Below are 19,262 nucleotides of genomic sequence, written 5' to 3' on the forward strand. Positions count from 1 at the left end.
GACCCTGTATATAGTGACCCTGTATATAGTATGGTATTAACTGACCCTGTATATAGTGACCCTGTATATAGTATGGTATTAACTGACCCTGTATATAGTGACCCTGTATATAGTATGGTATTAACTGACCCTGTCTACAGTATGGTATTAACTGACCCTGTATATAGTGACCCTGTATATAGTATGGTATTAACTGACCCTGTATATAGTATGGTATTAACTGACCCTGTATATAGTATGGTATTAACTGACCCTGTATATAGTGACCCTGTATATAGTATGGTATTAACTGACCCTGTATATAGTGACCCTGTATATAGTATGGTATTAACTGACCCTGTCTATAGTATGGTATTAACTGACCCTGTATATAGTGACCCTGTATATAGTATGGTATTAACTGACCCTGTATATAGTATGGTATTAACTGACCCTGTATATAGTATGGTATTAACTGACCCTGTATATAGTATGGTATTAACTGACCCTGTCTATAGTATGGTATTAACTGACCCTGTATATAGTGACCCTGTATATAGTATGGTATTAACTGACCTGTATATATTATGGTATTAACTGACCTGTATATAGTATGGTATTAACTGACCCTGTATATAGTATGGTATTAACTGACCCTGTATATAGTATGGTATTAACTGACCCTGTATATAGTATGGTATTAACTGACCCTGTATATAGTATGGTATTAACTGACCCTGTATATAGTATGGTAATAACTGACCCTGTATATACTGACCCTGTATATAGTATGGTATTAACTGACCTGTATATATTATGGTATTAACTGACCTGTATATAGTATGGTATTAACTGACCCTGTATATAGTATGGTATTAACTGACCCTGTATATAGTATGGTATTAACTGACCCTGTATATAGTATGGTATTAACTGACCCTGTCTATATAGTATGGTATTAACTGATCCTGTATATAGTATGGTACTAACTGACCCTGTATATAGTATGGTATTAACTGACCCTGTATATAGTGACCCTGTATATAGTATGGTATTAACTGACCCTGTATATAGTGACCCTGTATATAGTATGGTATTAACTGACCCTGTATATAGTGACCCTGTATATAGTATGGTATTAACTGACCCTGTCTATAGTATGGTATTAACTGACCCTGTATATAGTGACCCTGTATATAGTATGGTATTAACTGACCCTGTATATAGTATGGTATTAACTGACCCTGTATATAGTATGGTATTAACTGACCCTGTATATAGTATGGTATTAACTGACCTGTATATATTATGGTATTAACTGACCTGTACATAGTATGGTACTAACTGACCTGTATATAGTATGGTACTAACTGACCCTGTATATAGTATGGTACTAACTGACCCTGTATATAGTATTAACTGACCCTGTATATAGTATGGTATTAACTGACCCTGTATATAGTATTAACTAACCCTGTATATAGTATGGTATTAACTGACCTGTATATAGTATGGTATTAACTGACCCTGTATATAGTATGGTATTAACTGACCCCGTATATAGTATTAACTAACCCTGTATATAGTATGGTATTAACTGACCCTGTATATAGTATGGTATTAACTGACCCTGTATATAGTATGGTATTAACTGACCCTGTATATAGTATGGTATTAACTGACCCTGTATATAGTATGGTATTAACTGACCCTGTATATAGTATGGTATTAACTGACCCTCTATATAGTATGGTATTAACTGACCCTGTATATAGTATGGTACTAACTGACCCTGTATATAGTATGGTATTAACTGACCCTGTATATAGTGACCCTGTATATAGTATGGTATTAACTGACCCTGTCTACAGTATGGTATTAACTGACCCTGTATATAGTGACCCTGTATATAGTATGGTATTAACTGACCCTGTATATAGTATGGTATTAACTGACCCTGTATATAGTATGGTATTAACTGACCCTGTATATAGTGACCCTGTATATAGTATGGTATTAACTGACCCTGTATATAGTGACCCTGTATATAGTATGGTATTAACTGACCCTGTCTATAGTATGGTATTAACTGACCCTGTATATAGTGACCCTGTATATAGTATGGTATTAACTGACCCTGTATATAGTATGGTATTAACTGACCCTGTATATAGTATGGTATTAACTGACCCTGTATATAGTATGGTATTAACTGACCCTGTCTATAGTATGGTATTAACTGACCCTGTATATAGTGACCCTGTATATAGTATGGTATTAACTGACCTGTATATATTATGGTATTAACTGACCTGTATATAGTATGGTATTAACTGACCCTGTATATAGTATGGTATTAACTGACCCTGTATATAGTATGGTATTAACTGACCCTGTATATAGTATGGTATTAACTGACCCTGTATATAGTATGGTATTAACTGACCCTGTATATAGTATGGTAATAACTGACCCTGTATATACTGACCCTGTATATAGTATGGTATTAACTGACCTGTATATATTATGGTATTAACTGACCTGTATATAGTATGGTATTAACTGACCCTGTATATAGTATGGTATTAACTGACCCTGTCTATATAGTATGGTATTAACTGATCCTGTATATAGTATGGTACTAACTGACCCTGTATATAGTATGGTATTAACTGACCCTGTATATAGTATGGTATTAACTGACCCTGTATATAGTATGGTATTAACTGACCCTGTATATAGTATGGTATTAACTGACCCTGTATATAGTATGGTATTAACTGATGGTATTAACTGACCTGTATATAGTATGGTATTAACTGACCTGTACATATAGTATGGTATTAACTGACCTGTATATAGTATGGTATTAACTGACCCTGTATATAGTATGGTAGTATTAACTGACCCTGTATATAGTATGGTACTAACTGACCCTGTATATAGTATTAACTGACCCTGTATATAGTATGGTATTAACTGACCCTGTATATAGTATTAACTAACCCTGTATATAGTATGGTATTAACTGACCTGTATATAGTATGGTATTAACTGACCCTGTATATAGTATGGTATTAACTGACCCCGTATATAGTATTAACTAACCCTGTATATAGTATGGTATTAACTGACCCTGTATATAGTATGGTATTAACTGACCCTGTATATAGTATGGTATTAACTGACCCTGTATATAGTATGGTATTAACTGACCCTGTATATAGTATGGTATTAACTGACCCTGTATATAGTATGGTATTAACTGACCCTCTATATAGTATGGTATTAACTGACCCTGTATATAGTATGGTACTAACTGACCCTGTATATAGTATGGTGTTAACTGACCCTCTATATAGTATGGTATTAACTGACCCTGTATATAGTATGGTATTAACTGACCCTGTATATAGTATTAACTAACCCTGTATATAGTATGGTATTAACTGACCTGTATATAGTATGGTATTAACTGACCCTGTATATAGTATGGTATTAACTGACCCTGTATATAGTATGGTATTAACTGACCCTGTATATAGTATGGTATTAACTGACCCTGTATATAGTATGGTATTAACTGACCCTGTATATAGTATGGTATTAACTGACCCTGTATATAGTATGGTATTAACTGACCCTGTATATAGTATGGTACTAACTGACCCTGTATATAGTATGGTATTAACTGACCCTGTATATAGTATGGTACTAACTGACCCTTTATATAGTATTAACTGACCCTTTAGTATGGTATTAACTGACCCTGTATATAGTATGGTATTAACTGACCCTGTATATAGTATTAACTAACCCTGTATATAGTATGGTATTAACTGACCTGTATATAGTATGGTATTAACTGACCCTGTATATAGTATGACCCTGTATAGTATTAACTGACCCTGTATATAGTATTAACTAACCCTGTATATAGTATGGTATTAACTGACCCTGTATATAGTATGGTATTAACTGACCCTGTATATAGTATGGTATTAACTGACCCTGTATATAGTATGGTATTAACTGACCCTGTATATAGTATGGTATTAACTGACCCTGTATATAGTATGGTATATAATGACCCTGTATATAGTATGGTATTAACTGACCCTGTATATAGTATGGTATTAACTGACCCTGTATATAGTATGGTATTAACTGACCCTCTATATAGTATGGTATTAACTGACCCTGTATATAGTATGGTATTAACTGACCCTGTATATAGTATGGTATAGTATTAACTAACCCTGTATATAGTATGGTATTAACTGACCTGTATATAGTATGGTATTAACTGACCCTGTATATAGTATGGTATTAACTGACCCTGTATATAGTATGGTATTAACTGACCCTGTATATAGTATGGTATTAACTGACCCTGTATATAGTATGGTATTAACTGACCTGTATATAGTATGGTATTAACTGACCCTGTATATAGTAGATGGTATTAACTGACCCTGTATATAGTATGGTACTAACTGACCCTGTATATAGTCTGGTATTAACTGACCCTGTATATAGTATGGTATTAACTGACCCTGTATATAGTATGGTATTAACTGACCCTGTATATAGTATGGTATTAACTGACCCTGTATATAGTATGGTATTAACTGACCCTGTATATAGTATTAACTAACCCTGTATATAGTATGGTACTAACTGACCTGTATATAGTATGGTACTAACTGACCCTGTATATAGTATGGTATTAACTGACCCTGTATATAGTATGGTACTAACTGACCCTGTATATAGTATTAACTGACCCTGTATATAGTATGGTATTAACTGACCCTGTATATAGTATTAACTAACCCTGTATATAGTATGGTATTAACTGACCTGTATATAGTATGGTATTAACTGACCCTGTATATATATAGTATGGTATTAACTGATGGTATTAACTGACCCTGTATATAGTATGGTATTAACTGACCCTGTATATAGTATTAACTAACCCTGTATATAGTATGGTATTAACTGACCTGTATATAGTATTAACTAACCCTGTATATAGTATGGTATTAACTGACCCTGTATATAGTATGGTATTAACTGACCCTGTATATAGTATGGTATTAACTGACCCCGTATATAGTATTAACTAACCCTGTATATAGTATGGTATTAACTGACCCTGTATATAGTATGGTATTAACTGACCCTGTATATAGTATGGTATTAACTGACCCTGTATATAGTATTAACTAACCCTGTATATAGTATGGTATTAACTGACCCTGTATATAGTATGGTATTAACTGACCCTGTATATAGTATGGTGGTATTAACTGACCCTGTATATAGTATGGTATTAACTGACCCTGTATATAGTATGGTATTAACTGACCCTCTATATAGTATGGTATTAACTGACCCTGTATATAGTATGGTATTAACAGACCCTGTATATAGTATGGTACTAACTGACCCTGTATATAGTCTGGTATTAACTGACCCTGTATATAGTATGGTATTAACTGACCCTGTATATAGTATGGTATTAACTGACCCTGTATATAGTATGGTATTAACTGACCCTGTATATAGTATGGTATTAACTGACCCTGTATATAGTATGGTACTAACTGACCCTGTATATAGTCTGGTATTAACTGACCCTGTATATAGTATGGTATTAACTGACCCTGTATATAGTATGGTATTAACTGACCCTGTATATAGTATGGTATTAACTGACCCTGTATATAGTATGGTACTAACTGACCCTGTATATAGTATGGTATTAACTGACCCTGTATATAGTATGGTACTAACTGACCCTGTATATAGTATGGTACTAACTGACCCTGTATATAGTATGGTATTAACTGACCCTGTATATAGTATGGTATTAACTGACCCTGTATATAGTATGGTATTAACTGACCCTGTATATAGTATGGTATTAACTGACCCTGTATATAGTATGGTATTAACTGACCCTGTATATAGTATGGTATTAACTGACCCTGTATATAGTATGGTATTAACTGACCCTGTATATAGTATGGTACTAACTGACCCTGTATATAGTATGGTATTAACTGACCCTGTATATAGTATGGTACTAACTGACCCTGTATATAGTATGGTATTAACTGACCCTGTATATAGTATGGTATTAACTGACCCTGTATATAGTATGGTATTAACTGACCCTGTATATAGTATGGTATTAACTGACCCTGTATATAGTATGGTATTAACTGACCCTGTATATAGTATGGTACTAACTGACCCTGTATATAGTATGGTATTAACTGACCCTGTATATAGTATGGTACTAACTGACCTGTATATAGTATGGTATTAACTCACCCTATATAGTATGGTATTAACTGACCCTGTATATAGTATGGTATTAACTGACCCTGTATATAGTATGGTATTAACTGACCCTGTATATAGTATGGTATTAACTGACCCTGTATATAGTATGGTATTTACTGACCCTGTATATAGTATGGTACTAACTGACCGACTCAGACTGTGTTCTCAGACTGTGTTCCCCGTCTCAGACTGTGTTCCCCGTCTCAGACTGTGTTCCCCGTCTCAGACTGTGTTCCCGTCTCAGACTGTGTTCCCCGACTCAGACTGTGTTCCCCGACTCAGACTGTGTTCCCCGACTCAGACTGTGTTCCCGACTCAGACTGTGTTCCCAGACTCAGACTGTGTTCCCCGTCTCAGACTTTGGCTGTGTTCCCCGACTCAAACTGTGTTCCCAGACTCAGACTGTGTTCCCGTCTCAGACTGTGTTCTCAGACTGTGTTCCCCGTCTCAGACTGTGTTCTCAGACTGTGTTCCCCGTCTCAGACTGTGTTCTCAGACTGTGTTCCCCGACTCAGACTGTGTTCCCCGTCTCAGACTGTGTTCCCCGTCTCAGACTGTGTTCCCCGTCTCAGACTGTGTTCCCGACTCAGACTGTGTTCCCCGTCTCAGAAAGCTGCTGACACATAGTAGATATTACAACACCTGGATAGGGGAACGCGACCCATGATTAGTTGATTCTTAGCGTCAGGTTTACCAGCTTGGACTGGGCCAAAAAAGTGTGTTATAAATCAGGCCCCGAGGACTGGAGCTGCTCATCCCTGCTGTATGTTCTTCCCATGTGGATTGTTGATGTAATTAAGGTCCTTTGTTTTCCTCAGCTGAGCTCTAGATGGCGCTGTTACAACATTTTAACTCACAGATAGACCGACATGCTGATACTCAACACAACTGTAATTCAAATAATTACAATATTTTTTAATTTCAGAATACAACGTTATTCAATCTGTGTGACACAGAGGTCGTTATAATTGTCCTTTTTTTACCCATTTTTTAGGATCAAACAAATGTTTGGAAAAACTATGCCTTGTCTCTTACCTTGTTTGTGTCATGATTTCCATTTTGAGATTAATACAAATATCCCTTATCTTTATAAGATGTCTGTCTGTATCTGCAATGTTATTTACCTGATTAATCAACATGAAATACATTTAATACAATCAACATTTAATACAATAAACATTTAATAAACAAATTAACATTTAACAACAACTCAATTATCACCGCACTTTCGCCATTCGCTCGCTCAAAGCTGTCCCCATCGACTGGTATGATTTGGAAAAACCAAGATATGCAACGTTCCTGGGTTCTCAGACAGTAGTTCAGCTGCTCAGCTCCACCACACACCATTGGCTAGTTTATTCCATTCCACAGTGAGTCATGCCAGTCAGACATCATCAGAAGTCATTCACAGGTGTTCTGTCTTTGAGGCTTTTGTCTTTCTGTCAGTCTCCCCAGTCCCTACTAACATAGCTGGTAGGTCTTTAATACTGTCTGTCAGTCTCTACCTCTGTCTCTGTCTCCCCAGTCCCTCCTAACATAGCTGGTAGGTCTTTAATACTGTCTGTCAGTCTCCACCTCTGTCTCTGTCTCCCCAGTCCCTACTAACATAGCTGTTAGGTCTTTAATACTGTCTGTCAGTCTCTACCTCTGTCTCTGTCTCCCAGTCCCTCCTAACATAGCTGGTAGGTCTTTAATACTGTCTGTCAGTCTCCACCTCTGTCTCTGTCTCCCCAGTCCCTACTAACATAGCTGTTAGGTCTTTACTGTCTGTCAGTCTACCTCTGTCTCTGTCTCCAGTCTGTAACATAGCTGTTAGGTCTTTAAACTACTGTCTGTCTGTCTCTGTCTCCCCAGTCCCTACTAACATAAGGTCATTAATAGTCTGTCAGTCTCTACCTCTGTCTCTGTCCCCAGTCCCTCCTAACATAGCTGTTAGGTCTTTTACTGTCTGTTAGTCTCTACCTCTGTCTCTGTCTCCCAGTCCCTACTAACATAGCTGTTAGGTCTTTAATACTGTCTGTCAGTTCTCTGTGTCTCTGTCTCCCCAGTCCCTCCTAACATAGCTGATAGGTCTTTAATACTGTCTGTCAGTCTCTACCTCTGTCTCTGTCTCCAGTCCCTACTAACATAGCTGTTAGGTCTTTAATACTGTCTTCAGTCTGGTTCCTCTGTCTCTGTCTCCCCAGTCCTCCTAACATAGCTGTTAGGTCTTTAATACTGTCTGTCAGTCTCTACCTCTGTCTCGAAGCTGTCTCCCAGTCCCTACTAACATAGCTGTTAGGTCTTTAATACTGTCTGTCAGTCTCTACCCTGTCTCTGTCTCCCAGTCCCTCCTAACATAGCTGTTAGGTCTTTAATACTGTCTGTCAGTCTCTACCCCTGTCTCTGTCTCCCCAGTCCCTACTAACATAGCTGTTGAGAGGTCTTAAATACGCCTGCCTTCCCAGTCCGCTCCTAACATAGCTGTTAGGTCGGTTTAATACTGTCTGTCAGTCCACTCTGTCTCTGTCTCCCCAGTCCCTTCTAACATAGCTGTTAGGTCTTAAACTGTCTCAGTCTGTCTGTCTCTGTCTCCAGTCCCTACTAACATAGCTGTTAGGTCATTAATACTGTCTGTCAGTCTCAACCACCTGTCTCTGTCTCCCCAGTCCCTACTAACAGGGGCTGTTAGGTCACTGTCTGTCATCTCCCATCTCCTGGTCCGGTCCTAACATAGCTGTCAGGTCTTAATACTGTCTGTCAGTCTCTAATCTGTCTCTGTCTCCCCAGTCCCTAAACCTAACATAGCTGGTAGGTCTTTTAAACACTAGACTACTGTCTGTCAGTAAACCCTCCTCATATCCTTATTAAATACTGTCTGTACTGATCTCTGTGCCCATCCCTCTTATTAAACATAGCTGTTAATCATCTTTTAAACCACTACTGATCATCAGCTAGGTAGGTCTTTCCACTACTGTACTGATGGTTCAGTCATCCCTTAATAAACACTAACTACTGTTATAATCATTTATTAAACACTAGACTCTGTCTCTGTAAACCCAGTCCCTACTAACATAGCTGTTAGGTCTGATAATCAGTAAACATGACTTGGTTCACTGTCAGTCCCTCCTAACATCTGTTAGGTCTTATTAATACTGTCTGACTTGTCTCTGATAATCATCCTTATTAAACACTGAGTCTGTAAACATCATCCTAACATAGCTGTTAGGTCTTTAATACTGTCTGTCAGTCTCTAACCTCTGTCTCTGTCTCCCAGTCCCTCCTAACATAGCTGTTAGGTCTTTACATACTGTCAGTCATCCTTAATAACCTCTGTCTCTGTCATCCCAGTCCCTACTAACATAGCTACTCTAGGTCTTTAATACTGTCTGTCAGTCACTAGACTCTGTCTCTGTCTCCCCAGTCCCTCCTAAACATAGCTCTGTACTGGTCATTAATACTGTCTGTCAGTCATCCTTATTACTAGACTCTGTCTCTGTCAGTAAACATCATCCTTACTAACATAGCTGTTAGGTCATTTAATACTGTCATCCTTATTAAACACTAGTCTCTGTAATCCAGTCATCCTCCTAACATAGACTACTAGCTCTGATAATCAGTAAACATGTCTTGTCAGTCTCTACCTCTGTCTCTGTCATCCCCAGTCCCTACTAACATAGCTACTAGGTCTTTAATACTGTCTCAGTCTCTTATTACCTCTACTGTACTCTGTCTCCCCAGTCCCTACTAACATAGCTGGTAGGTCTTTAATACTCATCCTCTCATCATCCTTATTAAACACTAGACTACTGTCTGATAATCTGTCATCATCCTCTCAGTCATCCTTAATAAACATAGCTGGTAGGTCATTTAAACATCATCCTTAATCACTAGACTCTGTCTGATAATCAGTAAACATCATCCCTAATAAACACTAGCTGTTAGATCTTTAATACATCATCTGTCAGTCTCTAGACTACTGTCTCTGTCTCCCCAGTCCTCCTAACATATCTGTTATTTTCCACTACTGTCTGACTTGGTCCTTTGTGCCCAGTCCCTCCCAACATAGCTGTTATTTAATACTGTCTGACTGATAATCAGTAAACATCATTGGTGTTCAGGCTCTAGACTCAGTGATGGATAATCCTGTCCTCTGCCACAAGCAGAAGGCCTCCACCAGTATCTTTATCATCAGTAAACATCATCCTCTCATCATCTTATTAAACACTAGACTACTGTACTGATAATCAGTAAACATCATCCTCTCATCATCCTTAATAAACACTTGTATCTGTGGTGGTAAACATCATCCTTAATAAACACTGGAGACTACTGGGCATGATAATCAACGGGCATCCTTAATAAACACTAGACTACTGTACTGATCATCAGTAAACATCATCCTTAATAAACACTAGAGGTAACTGTCTGATAATCCAGTAAACATCATCCTTATTAAACACTAGACTACTGTACTGATCATCAGTAAACATCATTCTCATCATCCTTATTAAACACATAGACTCCTGGATCTGGGCCTCAGGTGAGACAGTCACTTATTAAACACTAGACTACTGTACTGATAATCAGTAAACATCATCCCTATTCAACACTAGACTACTGTTGATCATCTAAACATCATCCTCTCATCATCCTTACGCAAACACTATGTCCAGGCCGGTAAATCGAGAGGACCCAAAAGCGACTTAACAGAAACAGAGTTTAATAATGTTCAAAACGGAATAACTGACATCCTCTAGATTTGGCCTCTGGGTTGGGGTTTCCTTCGCCCCTTCGCAGACAGAGACACTGGAGCTGGAATGACACGCAGCGTCTGATGAAGGCCCACCACGACCTAACGTGGCTCCGTACCTTCACAGAGGCCGTGATGCTGGTCGTGGTTTCTCTCATACTCCGAATTTCCTCTCAACCACCTTCCTCTGGCTACCCTTCCTCTCAGGGCTCCTGATGTCCCCAGCCTCAGAGCGGGTGTCATCTCCCATCTCCAGGTGGTACCGGTACAGACTGAGTAGAGGGATCAGAGCTGATGGACAGACAGACACACAGACAGAGATATAATCCAGTAAATATCATCACAGGGACAAGACATCGTCCATAAATGACAAACATGACTGTACTGATCATCAGTAAACATCCTCTCATCATCCTTATTAAACACTAGACTACTGTACTCATAGATCACGGTACGTCCGAGCAACATCATCCTCTCCTCATCCTTAACGAAAACACGATAAAAGACTACTGTACTACTCTAAAAAAAAATTAAAACTAGGGACAGACTGATCATCAGTAAGGGCAGGGACATTAAACACTAGACGATGGCAGGGAACAGACTGAGACCCAGATCAGATCAGAAAAAACATCTTCTTCTGCGCTTCTGGGCTGCGCAGCCACGAAGCGGGCGCGTGTGTAATCATCCTTCGGCCATTAAACACTGGCGACTACTGTACTGAGTGCCTCAGTAAACGGGATCATTTCTTCAGCAGAGTGAGCCCACTGAAAACAGCCAGACGAGTGGAAACAGGAACGAAAGGAGGTTACTCGGCGTAAAGTGCTTCTTAACCTGTCTTTCAATTCCCCAGACTGTCAACCCGACAACACGATAAGGAAGAATCCCTCGAGATCAGTAGAAGCCACAGAGGGCAAACAGACGGGATAAGGCATCAGGCTTGGTGTTCTTGCTAATCGGACGGTAAACATCATCACAAACTCAGCATCCGAAAAACATAGCCAACTACTGTACGGGCATTAAGTCGTTTGGCAAACGGATGTACTCAAGGTTCTTATGGTCTGTCCAAACGACTAGACTACTGTACTCCAACCACTGTCGCCATTCGCCTCATCATCCTTATTAAACACTAGTTGCGCTCCAGATACTGACAGGCGATGAGAAAAAACATCATCCTTATCGTAAAGACTGGAACGCTGGATAATCAGCTAAACATCATCCTCGACAATAAATTGTCTAGACTACTGTACTGATAATCATTCTCATAGATCAAAAGCTCCCACAGGCGGAACCGGACCACTTAAAACACGTCTTGACAGAAGTAAGAGCTGTGAGAGGGGCAGCAACTTGACCAAGTCAGTAAACATCATCCGATAAACACGAAACCTAAAGCGCTGCATACTCGACACGTGACCTTGGGCAGACCAATCACTGACAGCTTGGACCTTACTGAATCCATCCCAAATATCTTCCAAGCGGAAATAACGGAAGAGAACTGTACGGGAGGAGACATGTAAAGATCACTCTCTCAGCTCATCTTTACGTAGAGACAATTCTCTAAAAGGCGCTATATTGCGTTGAACATGAATCTCGAGTGAGTAAAAAATCAGGATATCGTCTAGACAAAAACAAAAATGATGTCTCAGAACATCATTAACTAATGCCTGAAAAACAGCTGCGCATTGGCGAGCAACATCATCCTTATTAAAATGCCTAACGGAGTGTTAAACGCCGTTTACTGATACTCTGATCTAGTAAACATCAGCGTTCAGGTCCAACTTAGTAAACACTAGACTGCAGAATCTGTAGGCCCCTGATGACATACGGATAACGATTCTTCCGTTATAAAGCCCTAGACTACTGTACTGGCATAATCAGTAAACATCATTCTTCTTAACACTAGACCCCGTACTGATAATCAGTAAACATCTATTAAACACTAGACTTCGTTACTAGTACCTCGAGGAGCGTGATCCCTGCAAACATCGCCCTTATTAAACACGGGACTACTGTACGTGATAATCAGTAAACATCATCCTGTCAATTAAACAGAGACTACTGAGAAGTACTGAGAAAATCAGTAAACATCACATGACATCGTTCCTAGGATAGAATTATCATCCTTATTAAACATTAGACTACTGTACTGATCATCAGTAAACATCATCCTGAACGGAAAATAAACACTAGACTACTGTACTGATAATCAGTAAACATCATGTATTCAACACTAGACTACTGTAAGATGGCTTCATCTAATAATAGAGCTTTGTCTAGTAAACATCATCCCTTCATGAAACATCCTTAATAAACACTGCAGACTACTGTACTGGTCCAGCGTAGATGGAAAATCATCAAGATCTAGATAAACACTAGAGTAGTACTGCTCATCAGTAAACATCTCTGGCCTCTTCATCAACAAAACACTAGACTCCGCACTGATAATCAGTAAACATCATCCTCGTTCATCTCCTTATTAAACACTAGACTACTGTACTCAGTCTCAAAGCCAGAGGAGGGAGATGGTTCATCGGAGCAGGGAAACACCGTTGACGAGCTGTACTTAATCAGTAAAACCGTCGTTCTATCATCGAGAGCAATCAAAGAGTCCACATCTGAAGGTCCTCCCGGAAGATCTCATCACTTAATAATCAGTAAACATCATCGCCGGCTCGTTCCACTCACTAGAGGCTACTGTGCGATAATCAGTAAATAATCATCGTTCACCTTGGCATAGGAAAGCCAGGGCCCTAGACTACTGTACTGATAATCAGTAAACATCATCCTTTATTCAAGTTCTAGAATCTGTAGATCATCCCAGTAAACATGCCCCTCCCAGATAGCTGTGCCCCATTCTCGGGTCCTTAATAAACACGTAAGCTACTGTACTGATAATCATCCTTGGGGTTAAACACTAATCTCACACTGCGTGACTGGAGCGGCACTCAGTAAACATCATCCTCTCATCATCCCATTAAACCCTGGGTACTGTACAGGGGGTAACAGGTGGCACGGGACGTAGACTCTGGAACTGTCATCAGTAAACATCATCCTGATGCCGATCATCCTATTAAACACTAGACTACTGTACTGGGCGTCTAAACATCATCCATTCCTTAAACGGTAGACTTCTGTATGATAGAGGACCCAAAAGGCTTAACGAGAAACAGAGTTTAATAATGTTCAAAAACGAATAACTGACATCCTCTAGATTTGTAGAGGGGAAAACAACTGGAGAAGCGGCCACAGACTGCAGGTCGCTCCGGGTGGCGCAGGCCGTGATCGACTGAGACACCTGCTCACACGCGAGGCGTCTGATGAGCTAAAACACGACAGAACAAGGGTGATACACAATCACGGCAAAAAACACGACAGGACAGGCGAACGCAATCACAGCATGGAATATACAATATAAGGAACACGTGAACAGGAACGGATTACAAGGAATAAATAGGGGAATCTAATCAGGGAAAGATCGGGAACAGGTGTGGGAAGACTAAATGATGATTAGGGAAATAGGAACAGCTGGGAGCAGGAACGAACTGACAAGCAGAGAGAAAGAGACGAGGGGAAAGTGAGAGAGGGAGGGGGATCAGATAAAAGAACCAAACAAGACACTAGACTACTGAATAGCATGGGGATCAGGGACAAGACAACATCATGACAAACATGACACACTAGACTACTGTACTGTACATGACAGAGCAGACCATTCCGTCTTTCTCATCTGGAGTCATTAAAGTTGTTAATGAACCTGTTGATGGAGCTGTGACGGAGCAGAGGACGTGTCGCAGACCCGAGGAGACCCCCGACTGGGTTCTGACCAGGTCGTTGTGGTCCACCCGGCCAGCTTCTCCAGGGCGTTCATCATACGTCCAGAGAACTCCCTCAGCTGACCGTCGCAGGTCCACCGTCTGCAGTGAAGCCTTCATGGAGTGCTCCCTCTCGTTTCACCTCCTCCAGACGCATCGACATGTTCTCTACCCTGAGAGGAGAGAGAGTCAAGCAGTACCACAACTCTTTACTCACCCTGCACGATTACACCAAATGTATTGTGATTACACCAAATATATTGTGATTACACCAAATGTATTATTGATTACACCAAATATATTGAGGATTACACCAAATGATTTGGGATTACACCAAATGTATTGGGATTACACCAAATGTATTGGGATTACCAAATGTAAGAGGTTACACCAAATGTATTGGGATTACACCAAATGTATTTGGGATTACACCAAATGTTGTGATTACACCAAATGTATTGGGATTACACCAAATGTCTTGTGATTACACCAATGTATTAGGATTACAAATGTATTACTAATAAATATGAATAACCGTGGCGAATACTGAGACAGTTCTACAAGGCTAATTTAAATGTAAGTAGTTCCCCAAGAGGAAAGACCATGGCTGTCCGGTCTCGACCTCTCCGATGTGACCCCGGATCGTTAGTTGCTAGGCGATGTGCTCCTCGTCCTCCTTCTCTCTGAAATACTCCTCCACACACTGCTCCTCGAAGTCATACAGAGCCTTCAGCTCCTCAGCGTTCAGCAGCAGCTCTGTCAGAGGAGAAGCACCACGTCTGCACGCTGGAGCGGGGGTTGGTGGAGTTCAGCTGCTTCTGAAACCTGGTAGAGCACTGACATCGGTCTCGGAAGGACCAATCAGTCAACCCAGCCAACCAACCAGACAAGCAACCAGTCATCCAATCAACCAGACAACCAACCAGACAACCCAACCAGTCATCCAATCAACCCAGACAACCAACCAGACAACCAACCAGTCATCCAATCAGTCAACCAATCAACCAGTCATCCAATCAGTCATCCAATCCAACCAGACAACCAACCAGACAACCAACCAGTCATCAATCAGTCATCCAATCAACCAGACAACCAACCAGACAACCAACCAGTCATCCAATCAGTCAACCAATCAACCAGTCATCCAATCAGTCAACCAATCAACCAGACAACCAACCAGACAACCAACCAGTCATCCAATCAGTCAACCAATCAACCAGTCATCCAATCAGTCAACCCAGCCAACCAACCAGACAGCCAACCAACGGCAGGCCAGCCCAGAAAACCATTTCAGCCAGTTAGCCAGCTAGCTAATCCAATCAACCAAGTCATCCAATCACTCAACCAATCAACCCCAGTCATCCATTCACTCAATCAATCAACCAGTCATCCAATTACTCAACCAATCAACCAGTCATCCAATCACTCAACCAATCAACCAGTCATCCCAATCAGTCAACCAATCAACCAGTTATCCAATCAGTCAACCAATCAATCAATCAGTCATCCAATCAGAAGTCCAACCAATCAATCAGTCATCCAATCAATCAGTCATCCAATCAGAGTCAACCAATCAGTCAACCAATCAATCAGTCATCCAATCAGAGTCAACCAATCAATCAATCAGTCATCCAATCAGAGTCGACCAATCAACCAGTCATCCAATCAGAGTCGACCAATCAACCAGTCATCCAATCAGAGTCGACCAATCAACCAGTCATCCAATCAGAGTCGACCAATCAACCAGTCATCCAATCAGAGTCGACCAATCAACCAGTCATCCAATCAGTAAACCAATATCCCCGAAAACCACTGACGTAGTCCTTTGTTGTCCCTGTCGTCCTGCTCTCCCTCTGTTCTCCTCTTGCAGCGGCGAAGAGCGTGTTTCAGAACGATGTAGATGTGGCTGAAGATGATGAGGGGCGGAGGGAGGAAGGGGCGTGGTAAGAACTTCGCCATGATCAGCTGCAACGCTGGAACTTCAGATCTGGTTGGAGACGGACTTGACCTCTAAGAAGGTGTTGCTGTTGGTCAGAGGTCAGAGACGGAGCGGATCAATCAGGGAGCTGTTTTTTTTACCAACGAGGTTAAATCTTCACAACACCACAACACAGTCAACTACATGGATAGACAGGTTAAATCCCAGGTCTCCTACACAACACCACAACACAGTCAACTTCATGCATGAACCAGGTTAAATCCCCAGGTCTCCTACACAACACCACAACACAAGTCAACCATGAATGCATGATGTAATGACTGTAGCTGTCCGTAATGTCTGTAATGACTGTAGCTGTCCGTAATGTCTCTAATGACTGTAGCTGTCCGTAATGTCTCTAATGACTGTAGCTGTCCGTAATGTCTGTAATGACTGTAGCTGTCCGTAATGTCTCTAATGACTGTAGCTGTCATTAATGTCTCTAATGACTGTAGCTGTCCGTCCGTAATAGCTGTCCGTAATGTAATGACTGTAGCTGTCCGTAATGTTCTAATGACTGTAGCTGTCCGTAATGTCTCTAATGACTGTAGCTGTCCGTAATGTCTGTAATGACTGTAGCTGTCCGTAATGTCTGTAATGACTGTAGCTGTCCGTAATGTCTGTAATGACTGTAGCTGTCCGTAATGTCTCTAATGACTGTAGCTGTCCAGTCAATGTCCGTAATGTCTGTAATGACTGTAGCTGTCCGTAATGTCTGTAATGACTGTAGCTGTCCGTAATGTCTGTAATGTCTGTACGTTCGTAATGACTCGTAGCTGTCCTGTAATGTCTGTAATGTCTGTAATGACTGTAGCTGTCGACTAATGACTGTAGCTGTCCGTATTGTCTGTAATGACCGTAGCTGTCCGTTATGTCTGTAATGACTGTAGCTGTCCGTAATGTCTGTAATGACTGTAGCTGTCCGTAATGTCGTAATTGTAATGACTGTAGCTGTCCGTTACGTGTCGTAATGACTGTAGCTGTCCGGTATGTCTGTAATGACTGTAGCTGTCCGTAATGTCTGTAATGACTGTGATTATCGCACCTGAATGGAGAGGGTTTTCATTGGACCGACTGCGCGTCACAAAGTTATGACTTCCTTTCAGACCTCGTGCTGCTCCCTACCGTTCCCGTTATGCTGGTGTCAGAAGTGGGATCCACGCACTTACTTGAAGACAGCGATGAGTAAGTTGACCAGGAGGATGTTGGCCCACCAGCAGGTAGCAGGCCATGATGGCTGGAGTGAGCTGGTGGCTCCTGGGATACAAGGAGGAAGCTTCTTCCATCCTCATCGTACATGTTATCACCACATGGTGCTGGAACAGGCTCAAACGTCAGTCCACAGTACTACTACTGATACTACTACTACTACTACTACTACCTCATACTACTACTACTACTACTACTGATACTACTACTACTAATACTACTACTACTACTGATACTAATACTACTACTACTGATACTACTACTACTACTACTACTACTACTGATACTACTATTACTACAATTACTACTCATACTACTACTACTATTACTACTATACTACTACTGATACTATTACTACTACTACTATACTGCTACTACTACTACAACTAATAATACTACTACTGATACTACTACTACTACTAATACTACTACTACTACTAATACTACTACTACTACTACTACTACTACTAATACTACTACTACTACTGATACTACTACTACCGATACTACTACTACTATACTACTGATTCTGCTACTACTACTACTGATGCCTAATACTGATACTATTACTACTCCTGATACCACTACTACTAATACTGCTACTGATACTACTATATGACTACTACTACTACTACTACTGCTACTACTACTACTACTACTGTTGCTACTTACTACACTACTACTACCTCTACTACTACTACTACTACTACACTGCACTAATACTGCTACTGCTACTACTACTAATAACTACACTACTACTACTACTGCTACTAGTACTACTACTACTACTAATACTACTACTACTACTATAATTAATGCTGCTGCTACTACTACTACTACTGCTAATACTGCTACTACTACTACTACTAATACTACTGTTACTACTACTACTACCCATTAGTACTAATACTACTAATATTGCTGCTACTACAACAATACTACTACTACTGTTTACTACTGCTGTTGCTACTACATTTACATTTACATTTAAGTACTACTACTACTACTACTACTACTACTACTACTACTACTACTTCTACTAATACTACTACTAATACTACCAATACTGCTACTACTACATCAACAACGACTACTACTACTACTACTACTACTACTACTACTACTACTACTACTACTAGATAGTACTTTGCCATGAAAATACTCTTTAAAAATATTTTCATGGTAATCGAAGAATTTC

The 19,262-nt window shown here is 40.1% G+C and overlaps 1 pseudogene; it reads right to left on the minus strand.

Annotated features, from left to right (window-relative positions):
- Nucleotides 1-11,222: 11,222 nt before the first annotated feature.
- On the minus strand, nucleotides 11,223-18,112 carry LOC124028277 (annotated as a pseudogene).
- Between the last annotated feature and the right edge of the window lie 1,150 nt (nucleotides 18,113-19,262).

The sequence above is a fragment of the Oncorhynchus gorbuscha genome, unplaced genomic scaffold, assembly GCF_021184085.1.
Source record: "Oncorhynchus gorbuscha isolate QuinsamMale2020 ecotype Even-year unplaced genomic scaffold, OgorEven_v1.0 Un_scaffold_3944, whole genome shotgun sequence".
NCBI classification, from domain to species: domain Eukaryota; kingdom Metazoa; phylum Chordata; class Actinopteri; order Salmoniformes; family Salmonidae; genus Oncorhynchus; species Oncorhynchus gorbuscha.